The 11,736-nt window shown below is 40.1% G+C and overlaps 1 long non-coding RNA gene across 1 annotated transcript; it reads left to right on the forward strand.

The window, feature by feature from the left end:
- The first annotated feature begins 692 nt into the window (after window positions 1-692).
- LOC108447990 lies at window positions 693-3,948 on the forward strand. The gene is made up of 3 exons (XR_001863734.1): window positions 693-949; window positions 1,085-1,302; window positions 3,827-3,948. It is a non-coding gene; the product is annotated as an uncharacterized LOC108447990 (long non-coding RNA).
- The last annotated feature ends 7,788 nt before the right edge of the window (window positions 3,949-11,736 follow it).

Raw genomic sequence — 11,736 nt, forward strand, 5'->3', positions numbered from 1 at the left:
CTGTAGTTCATTGTGTTTGGCTCAAACCTTAGAAACACACTTCTTTGTGAGTTTCCCTATTTCTTTTTGGCACCTGGCTTGCTCATGTATAGGACTAGGCCTCCAGAGGTCTGAGGAGAATTGGTTTCTAATAAAGCTCCTCCACACCAGAGTTCAAAAGCTCTCCCACAATGTAATGCACAATGAAAACTGACACCGCCAAATGGCTTTAGTTTCCCTCTTTTTTTCCTCTGGATGTTACATACTTTTTTTGGCATTTGCATACCTGACTTTAGTTTTTCTGCTGAATATTGAGCATGTGGTATGAAAAAGTAAGCTATAACCAAATATATACGTTTATATATCAAAAACTACAGTAACATAGGTTTTTGTAAGTTTTTTTCCTAATTCTGTGAGAATAAGCAGATGTGAGGCGCTTCCTCTATTATGTACATTTATATGGGCTGTGTGGTCAGAGGTGCTTAGCAGTGAATTTGGCTCAGGGCAAAGGAACAACAGCAGTAATTTGAGGGGAGATTTACTCCTGTTAACACTTTTCAGAATTGGCAATAAAATCAGTTCAGTGCTCTTAAGATAGGGAGGGCTGGGTTTTAAGCAAAACATGGAAGCTATATTATCAACCTGAAAAGTGATTCAGTGAAAAACTGTTTATTATTAATACCTAAAAAAATCCATATATATATTTCCAACAATTGAATGATAATGAGAGGACTGCTCCCTTTTCCTAGAAATGATTACATTTTCTTTGCCCTTCTGGTTTGGCTGCTTTTAGGCTATTGCTTATGTAAAACAGAACACCTCCTAAGCTGTCGTTTACTAAACAGAATCTCTGGCTTCTGATCTCACGCTACACAAGGAGGTAAACTGTATTCTGTGTGAGAAGCTTTAAACGTGAGCGTAATGGGATATTCAGTGGAACAAAGACACACCTCCAGAAACAACAAAGACAGTAAGTTTGAGCTACTTAAATTTGAATTTTCATAGTTGAAAAGTAGAATTCAAACATGGAAAAAAGACATCAACTTTCATTAGCCCCACAGGTATTTATTTTACCAATTTGTATTTTGATTTTCTCTTCTCTTAGCAAACATGTGTGGCAGAGGTTTTTGACAGAGGAGGACAATTCTGCTCTGAAATGATGGAATGCTTTTCTGAGAGATCAGCTTCCAAAGGTGACAATCTGGGGTCACAGCAGGGATGCTGACTGCTCAGTCCAGAGTGCTCTTAAACAAGAGGGGATTCTCATAGCTATGAGTTGTCAGTGATGAAGTCATGACCACATCCAGCTGTGCTATCAGTAAGGTAAGTTGCTCAGCTGCAGGCTCTGATGTGAGCACACACGGTGCATGGCATAGGCCTTAAGGGGTATCCAGACTTTCAGACACCCTGGTAAATTTGTTCTTCATGATAAGTGTGAGAATCTTGTCTTCAGTCTTCAGTGAGATCAACTCCATGCAAAAAGCAGCTGGTTTATTAGATGGTGGTGTCCATCTACTGATGTGTCATAAAGCAGGCAAATGCCAAAGTGTTTGTGTACTGTATATGGACTGAGTATCTTCTGTGATAGCCATCAGCTGAGAGAGAGAAACCAGCTCAGTCCCAGGTTCCTCCTCCACAAAGGTGTAAAAGCTATTCTTGCTCCTATAGGCACAGATAATTAATCTTGTCTGTCATGTTAGAGCTGTTGAGAATAGCTACAGGCAAAGTGTTGCAATACAGGAATCACTCCAAGGAGTTACTGCAGTGGAGTTTGACCCACACTGAGTCAGTAGAGTTAGCAAGGCCGAATGAGAGAAAATCCATGGACAGTAGCATATGGGACTGGACATACTGTTGAACAGTTGAACACTGTTATTTGAATTATGGTAAATTATTCCGTGTGATCTGCATGTCCCTAAGAATAAGTGGAGATAGAGATAAACTGAGGGCATAAATGGGGCATTTCATGTTAGGTCCTGTGTTTTGGAGGCTTGTTCCAGCCTAATAAATACAGGGTCATCACCAAAACCATGCACCAATCTCACTCTGAGGCTGCCCACCTGGCATTTGCCTGGCAGCTGTATAGGTTGTAGTACTGTGTATCAAGGCAGAGAAATACCTCTTTCAAGAAGGAGTGTCTTTTCTTATATTAGTCATTGGGATGTGCCAGAAACATGCTTAGCTTACTCAGGACTGGGCAGGAGCAAAGGGAAAATCAGTAACTTTTCTCAGAAATTATGACATCATTGCCTTTTCTCCCCTGGAATCAGGCACAGAAGTCCCTGGCAGAGAGCAATACCTGAGAAAGCTTTACAGTAAAAAAGCATTCATAGTCCTTCCTGAAAACAAAACAGCTGGAAAAAAAAATTAAATAAAGATCAGCAAAAGATGCTTCTTCTAAGGAACTTTTTGTGCAAATTTGCTTCACAATTAGACAGTCAGAAAACACCTACCATGCTTGCCCAGAACCTGTCTAAGAGAGGGACTGGGGGCAGCCATTCTGTCTGTGGCAGAGGAGGGAATTGAGCTCTCTTGTGGGTAATTTGGAAACATCCAAAAGAGATCCCTCCTTGTACTCTGGGGGCTAAAGGCCCGGTTAGTTACAGAATAAACATGATCAGTATTTTGCACGATGCTGTGACACACACAGTATATTCTTAGAGAGCCATGCCTGGCACCTGCATTGTTTTCCTCATTCATCATAAACCGGGCATGCGTTAGTGACAACACCGTAGGAAATTGTATTCTTCATACTGAAATGCATATATCTACCTGTCAGAAGCCTACATGTTGTCCCAATAAGGGCCAAGGCTTAACTGCTTCTTAGCAGTCTGGTGCAGAAGCGCACATTACACAACTACCCTCTGTGTTCAAACAAGCCAGTACCTCGGATAGAGGCTGTTGCAAACCAGGATGGCAGCTGTCTGTGGATATAATCGCCACTGAAGACATACTGCCAGGGCTTCTGTGTCCTGGTTGCACAGCTAGGGGCAGAGCACTCAAATATTTCTAAAGCTTGATATGCAAATGCCTCTGGAATGAAGCCTTTTACAGTTCTGCTCTCATTAACCTGATTTGCATATGTAAATGACCTCTTGCCACATGATAATGAGGTCTGTTCATGCAGAGATGTTCAGCATATAAGCAGAGGGTTTTCTGTGACAGTCAGAGCATTTTGGCTAAAGCGATTGGTACAGAGACAGGACCAAGAAAGAGGTAGACACAGAGTCCAGGGATAACAGGGCAAGGAAGCAGAAGGAAGCTAAAAAAAATCAAATATTGTAGATACCTCTTCCAAATGCCAAGGGCATCTGCAGTTCTAATGCCTTACTGGAGCAATTTTATAGAGGAGCCTGTGAAATGAGAGCAGCTGGAGAACACTGACAATTGGGAAATGACCTGTGGCATGGAGTTACTTGGAAAATAGCGGATGTCTGGCTCTCCTGGAACAGCAAGTGCATGGTCTAGCATTCACTGGCTAGTTTAAAGTAGCCTCTTGCAGTTATTCCTGTGAGAACCATCACAGAGAATAGAGAGCTGGACACATGGTGGTAGGTCAGTTCTTCAAGGGCAGTCTCCACTCTAACCATTTCTCTGTGCATCTCTGTTTGCCACTGTCACACTCATCCAGAGGTGACATTTCTCACCACAATATGCTGCTTAGCTTCTCATCAGGGATATTTTATACCTATGCCTTGCTCAGTGTAAGTGCAGGCATGACAAAATCCCTCCTAGGTTACCCTCCTTGGATACCGTGCCACTTTTAGAGAAGAAATGACTGCTCATCTCCTGAGATATCTGTCTTCCTACTTGGTGTGTTAACTCTTGGTTCCTGGTCCCCCTACAGAACACTCAGCTGCTGAGGATTTGCTGACTCAGAGCTCTCCAAAACCTACCTGATCAAGCACCATCTTTATCCAGGCTCAGAAAAAAAGGAGTAATCAGTTCCACTCAAGACTCACACAGTTCTCTCAGGTAGGAATACATTCATCCTTTCAAAGGAGGAAATGGCTCTGGATGCCAGGTCTTTTCAAGGCCAACTGGGAGCAAGTGTGGCTAGCAGCCAATATCTGCTATTGCCAATGGCAAAAAAAAAAAAAAAAAAAGTGGGCTAATTCAGAATTTGCCCGTGAAAAAGCTTTCCTTTGTCCAGTCAGTTGACTGTCAGTTTGTATTGGTACATGGGAAGTCAGATGTGGTTGGTCTCTTTTTGTCACTGGAAGAATAATAGTAGCCAGAACCAAATATCCATAACCAGCCCTATTCATAGCTGATAAGCAACCAAACTGAGGTTTAAAGAAACAGAGTAGCTGTGCATGTCACAGTCAGTTAAAAAGAAGTTGTGTACCTGTCTTCTTGAGCAAGCCAGAGCTAGACAAATTAAGTTAAAGTAACAGTGAAGGCAAAGCAACTTGGATGTTGGATTAATATAGGAAGTTGGAATCAAGCCTATTGAGGAAATTAGTTCATCTCATTACTACTTTTGCTTCACTCCCACTCACACCAAAGGGGAGATAATGCATATGGGAGACAGAGAAACCCGACATGCTTGTATTTCATTACCTGTCCATGCTGACAGAAATATATGCAGTATGACTACAAGTAATGGTTAACTTCAAAGCACTGAAAACTGATTGTCAAACATGCCCCATCCTTTTTGCACATCAGTAGGCAGTTCCTGGAGCAGCCACTGGCCCAAGCCCATTTCATCTGTGCTCCACCCTTTACAATGTGGTCATTACATGGAGAAACTATAGTGTACTCCCTCCCCATCATGTCCACCATGAAGAGATTAAATCAAGAGATTCAATCTTACTGTATTCACACAGTCAGTATTGTATTTCACAGCCAACAATATCATCCAGACTCATGACTGTCCCTTCCTTAAAAGCCTTCATGTCTGGGCCATAGTTTTCTAAGGTTATATTCCAAAGCCCTTTCAACACTGAATGCTCAGCTTTTAAGAAAAGCAACAGTATTGCATACCTATGCTAATATTAATTTGTTTGGTGGTTGTAAGAAAAGAGTAATGTGCAGAACCACCTACAAATGAGCAGTGTCTAAAGAGCTTAGTCTGGGCCTGGTGGTTTATTCATATAAATAAATCAGAAGGATCTGGCAGAGCACGCAGGGTCTTTTGGGTGTTTCTGTATAGCCTGTCTGAGCAGCGAGCCCTTAACCACACACTCAAACAGCCTCTGGGAGCACTCAGTCTATTTGGGCAACTAACAACCTGTCCTAAAACCGAACCTTCAAGCATTTGCCATTTAGAAAAGGCTGTCAGCCCACTAAGCCAAAAGCTTATGGAATTCTCTCACTTATACGGTGCCATCTTTAAAACATCTTTTGTTTAACTTTATTTTTAGCTTTTTAGTAGGCAGGCATTTTTTTCTTTGTTTTTAGGGGCTTTAATTGGACAAGAGTTTTATGCGTCTATTCTAGGAGAAGATATTTCATGAATTCCAGACCTTTCTCTTTCCCCCTCTTTTGTTCAGCTTAGGTATACCATCTACATACCTGTCTATAACAAGCAAGGTAAAAATCCTATGAGACTTCTAAGAAGCTTCATCTTTCATTAGATCACAGCAGAACTGAACCATATCCTCTCATTGCTATACAGTTTTTGAACTAGGCTTTTCCCAGTCTCACTGGGGTATGTATGTGAGCTGGAAAGCTTCACAATGCATTAAGATTTCGTGAGGGCCTAATTCTGTTCTCTGTTGCACTGCCCTGAATCTTCAGTGCACAGCACTTCTGCTTCAGCGCCACATAACTGGGTAATGCTCTGAGTAGCCAAGCTCCACTGAACGGACCATCTGAAAACCAGTGTTCTAGTCATGCTATTTGTGATTCTTATCTTGAACAAACAAAAGTTTACTGTCATTACTTCATTCCTGTTAGATAAGTGTTTTGGACACAGGAGAGACCCTTCTGGCTTATAAAGAAAACTTTTCTTCCAAATGTGCTCTTTTTTTGGTTTTAGCAAAAAAAAAAAAAAAAAAAAGGCATTTTGAGAGATCTTATTTTGTATTCAATGGTCAATGGCCCTTCATTATTTTGTCAGGAATTGGTTACATCTGGTGCTTCTGTATGAAGTCATACGAGAAGGCACAGAATTCTTCCCTTCTTGGTCTGCCCTATGACAGGATATAATTGCAGACTTTGTGCTTTTGTGAAGAAGTAGCAGCTCAGAAAAGGACTTGGACATCTTGTAGACCTGGGACCAGCATATACTTTGACTCAACATACTGTTATTAGACGAGTAGACAAGACAAAAAATTGTGTCATAGAAACAGTTCCCAGCCCCCACAAAGAGCTGTGGGCACCTCAGTTTCTCCTGTTCCTGTCTGTAGCATACGATTTAGTCACAAGAAAAAAAAATGCTGTAAGTGGTTTTAAGTAGTAGCTGATGAGAAACTTAGTAGATGGAGGAGTTCTTAATTAAGTAATTAAACAAATAAGAGGGGAGAGGATAAGATACAAAATGATGAATAGAATAGAATAGAATAGAAAAAGTAGGTCAGAAATTTCTGTTCTCCCTATATCGTGATGCAAAAAAAAATATGACATGTCATGAAGTTCAAAGGTGAGAAATTCAAAGCCAATGAGGGAATGGTGTCATGTAACCAGTAATTACCTAGGGAAAACCTTTTGCTTCTGGAAGTCCCTGATGCCAAGAATATATCAAGCTTAGCACTGAGACTAAACTATCCAACAATACAATAGATATAATAGTAGCTTTACTAAGTGAGTTAAACCTCCCTTCTTGTTTTAATCCAGTCTTAAATAGGAAGCCCTTCAGCTTTGACACCTTCCTTTGAGCTATCTGGTAACGGCCACCATCTAAGATAGGCCAGTGGAGCAGCGAGATCTGAGTCAGCCTAGTGATTCTTGTACTCTTATGTCCATATAAAAGTTGCCTTTATAATTGGTTCAGAGTGCAGGACAAAGTCCCATCCCAGGGATATTTACAGCCTAGTCTTGCCTCTAAGAGCTACAAATGAACGTAGAAATGAATGTAGTTTCTCTACAGCTCTAGGAGATAGCTAGCTTGAGGAGGCTTTGTCCCCTGCAACAAATATCAGCATTCTCAGTGGGATTTTCAGAGGCATCCATGTTACCTGTCTTGGAAAATGGGCTATCCTTCTGCTGATCTCTAAGTCCCTGGGATGCTTCTCATGCCACCAGGAGCTCAGAGATCTGAGGCCTCATTATTGCTGCTTTCCATCAGAATAGATTTGCTGCAAATGCACATTTTTTCTGCACCTTACATATTATTCCAGACATTCAAAACCAACTCTCTCAAGCTGGCCCAAGTGTGTTATGGTGCATTTAAATCTGGTGTAAATCATGATTTTGCTGAGGACAAGCTGCTTTAAATTTTCAATAAACTTTTGATTCATGTTTTTTAAGTGTACTTTAGAGTTTTACACACTTTCATCAAAACCAGATGATTTGATTATTTTCTGTGTTCATCTACACCACTGCTTTGCCTGCATGTTTACAGCAGCTATTAAAACAGATGAAAGTCATCATGTGCTTCAGACGGATCCGGGTAATCACATCCACCAGTGAAACACATTAATTTTCAGCCTATTCCAGCAAGAGACGCAAGAAAGAAATCATCAAGAATGAAAACTATTGGATACAGTTGTATTACCTGGAGCAAAGTGATGCAGGTCTCTTGGAGCCTGGTGGCATTCTGTGTGACCGAGGTGATGACTTCTGGTCATACTTGAACGAAAGCTACCTGATGAAACTGACAGCACCAATATCAGTTCAACTGGGAGTTAATTCCAGAAAATATTTCTATGTTTCTAAATAAATATATTTTCTTTTCTCCTGGAGACAATATTCCAGACTGTGCAGCTCTGGGTTTTACTGACATGCACCTTTGTGACATGGTATGCTGAGCTGCAGTTATACAGTAAAGGAATTTGCATTCTGTATTAATTCAAAAATATAGAGATCTAGCTTAGTAAAGGATAATGCTAAAATCAGTTTGAAGGAACACAACTCAGGATAAACCACATCTCAACAAAATACTTAAGTGTTATTAAAAGATTATGCCAGACCAGGAAACAAACAGCAGCACAAGAACTGAAAGACTGCAGCAGTCTAAAGAGAGACTGCTGCAAGAATGGTGAGTGTTGGAGCTGTTCAACCTGATACAGGCATCCACTGGCTTGTCCAAAGATGTTCATTTAGCCTGAGAGGTGTCGGGCCCTGGTCTTACAATGAAACAAATGTGTGCACTGGTTGATTTGTTCAGACTTCAGCAGACAATTATCTTCATGAATTTTCTTCCTCCTGTGAAGCAAAAAATGGTAACTTTCAGTATCACAGATTTTCATAGGAAAGAGCCATAGCTTACAAATTGAGTTGGAAAGGTATCCTGGCTAAGCACAACCAGTATATATAGTGTATTAGTGTGAATCCCTCCTGGAAGATGCTACATCCATGAGGCCATGTTTTATCATGGAACCATTATAGAGACAAGGTTTTAACCACTGCATATGCCAAATAGTTTTGATCTTCACGGGAACTTTCTTGGAAACTCTTTGACCACGCATGCAGTTTGTATAAGGTAGTTTCCAGCAATTAATTTCATTTTCACAGTTAAATATCATCAGTGTAAAGTGACATCCTAAGCAAAATCCAGCCTGCTCTAGAAAAAAAAAGGTAAAGGAAACCTGCTCTAGAACAGTAATCTGTGCTTTCTGAGAGGTTATGGCAACAGACAACAGAGTGGTAAATAGAGTGCCATGACCATCTTCTGTAGCTCTAAGGTGAATTTCTGCCTTTCTGTATTCTCCTGAGTACTTATCTGGTGATAACAACTCTGTAAAGGATTTGTAATCTCTTTGCTTTAGGCATCGCTGATGTTATGCACATAGACAACCATCTGTACTTTTATTTCACAGAAGGCTGAAAAAATGGTAGTTTCAGTTGTGAGCTGTGTTATTGGGGAACAGAAGACTTCTTCAGCATTTCCGTTTATGATTTTTAGACCACATAGGATTAATTCATGCTTCCAGTATACCTTGGGACTATGTCCATCCCCAGAAATTACTTCAAATGTTCAAAATATAGTTTCACAAAATAGTTGCTTATCTCTGTTTCTGTCAAGGATTAGGAAGCAATCAGAATAGTTAAGTGATATGCAAAAGGCACTCTAACGTTCAAATTGTAGGACTTCAAAGATATCTTTGAAAGAGAATGCTTGGCAATGAGGAAAATGTATATGCATCTCAAAAACTTGTTAACAGTAAATTGAAAGACTTCACTAAAACATCCTTTTACAGTGGCTTTTCTATGGCTGTACAAAAACACAAACACCCATGCACATACAGGGGAAGGGAGAAATCAGTGCAATTTGGGAGTTCAATTACTCATTCCAGTACATTACATTCACAATTTTATCATAAAGTAATACGGTTTTGTAGAATTTCATTCCTCACCAGTGTTTCAATATCTTCAAATGAGATTAATCTGTAAGAATGTATTTCTAGTCTCTCAGCATGTTTCAGGTAGATTTTTAGAGTGAAGTAAAAAGGTGAAAATGTATTTTCTCTTGTTCACATGTAAGTGCAAAATCAGCTTTTCTCTCAAGCACTACAAATAATCATGAACAGCTCAAAATCTCATCAATGGGCATGAGTTGTCCATTTCAAGAAAAGTTGAAATGAAGGAGGAAGAAATGACTGGCAGAGAAATGGTTTATGTTGTTTTGGTTTTTATTTTATTGCTAGAAACTGCTGTCTCTTTACATTTTCTTCTCCTGAAAAAGAGGTTGGACTCAGTGACTAAATCTGTCCTCTCAAGGGAGCATGCATTACTAGTGCAGCAGCAGAGGTGGAGGCAGCCCAAGCCCAGAGTTAGTCTCAGAGAGTAATCAGCCCTTTTCTTAATATCAAGAACTCAGTTCCAGCTTCTTGTTTTATTGCTGCCTTATAACAAAGAAAAGGAAAAATAAATGAAGTTACAAAAACTGAATGACAAATTAGGCATATAAAGTCACGACAGATAGAATTAATTACTTATTTAAATATTTGCTCAGCTCTAAGCAGAAGTGTTTATGCTAACTTCTTATGCTGTTTTAACCTTCTTTGCTCTGATTCCAGGTCTGTAGCTTTGGAGTTTCCATAGTATCTTCGCTTTCATTAAGATGTGGTGACAACCGCCATTCTTTCCTAGCACAGAAACTTCCATTGGTCTTAGTCCTTTAGCTTTGCCCTATTGTCTTTTCTTTTGCTCACCTTTCTTGCCACTGTAGAAGCTTGGCAGGGCAGTGGGGAGGTGATTTATAGACAGCTTTGGATTCTTCTATACTTCCTTTATTAAATGGAGCAAGGTATTTAATTAGTTCATCATAACTGGCTTGGATGCAGCCTTCATCATTAAAGTTTGTCAGCTGTCCACATCTGGAGGAGTACTCTAATGGTATTGCTTCCAGGGTCTGCCAGCCCATGTCCTATTATTGAGGGGCCTTAAGTCTCTGTATCATTTCCTCCCCTGTGTTCCTGCAAAACTAGAACATGAACACATTCATGTTCTCACTTGAACTTCCCTCAAAGGGGTATTTCCCAGTTGAGAAGGGGCCAAGAAACACAATACAGCTAGAACTGTATCATCTCCATGGAGCTGAAGTGCACAGAAGAAAAAGGAACTCTGAAAAGTGCAGAGTCTGAGGCAGCGCCCCAAAACAGAAAAGAAAATGTTAAGGTGCATTGCAGAGACAGACTCTCCTGGAAAGAGGCATGAAGGCAAATATAAGGGATTGGTAAGTGAATACAGCCCACCTCCCAGTCCATAAGCATTTCATTTAGCTACAAAAGCTGTGGCAGCCAAGCAGACTATGAGTTGATAGAAATAAAAGCCAAGCCTTTGTCCAGCAATGGTCAGATATTATCATTAGCTTAGTGTCACCTGTGCTCAGTGACACATAGTACACATGCATGAATGTAGTCTCAGATCTGGAGACCTGAAAATCTAGTCAAGACTCAGGCTTTTGGTTCAGGCATTTGTGTGAATGACTTTGACTGAGAAGTCTTTCAGTCTTTTTGTTTTGGTTTGGTTTATTTGATTTGTTTTGTTTTGTTTGTCTATTGGTTTTTTTGTGGTGCTGGAGGGATTAGAAATACCTTCCAATTCACTGTTCTTGTTGTGGTTTAGTAGTGAAACTTCCATTATTACGTAGAACATTTAATTGGAAGAGTGGCTGAAGCAACAAGACAAAATCTGGATTAAAAAAATCCCTCTAAGGACCGTGGGTAGAATGGGTGGTCAGGCCTAACAAACACTGACAGCCAGAACTCTGTATGCTGTCTCTTTTACCATCTATATTCATCACTCTCATAAAATGAGTCTAGATAGCTGTGGTGATAGCTGGGCAGCCCCTTCCACAAGTATAGAAGTCACAGCTATTTAACAAGTGCATTTTCGAAGAGTCAGCATGGAGCTTGCATGGGTAAAGTACCTAAAGGACTGTGCTCTCACAGCAGAAGAAGGGAAAATTAATCTTCGCCACAATTGTTCCATTTCTCAAACTTCTTTTTAGCAAAGATATAAATTGTGCCAAATATCTATCAGTTTTATGATGACAAGACCATCAAACTTGTTTCATTAAACACCCTCCCCCCTCTTACAACTGTCTAAACAAGATTTTTCCATTTAGTACCCTATCAATCCAGAGTTATGATTATTCAGTAACTGAGGGGATCTCTTGTATTTAAATATTAATGTTTGTGTAGTTAT

The sequence above is a fragment of the Corvus brachyrhynchos genome, unplaced genomic scaffold (assembly GCF_000691975.1).
Source record: "Corvus brachyrhynchos isolate BGI_N302 unplaced genomic scaffold, ASM69197v1 scaffold14, whole genome shotgun sequence".
NCBI lineage: Eukaryota > Metazoa > Chordata > Aves > Passeriformes > Corvidae > Corvus > Corvus brachyrhynchos.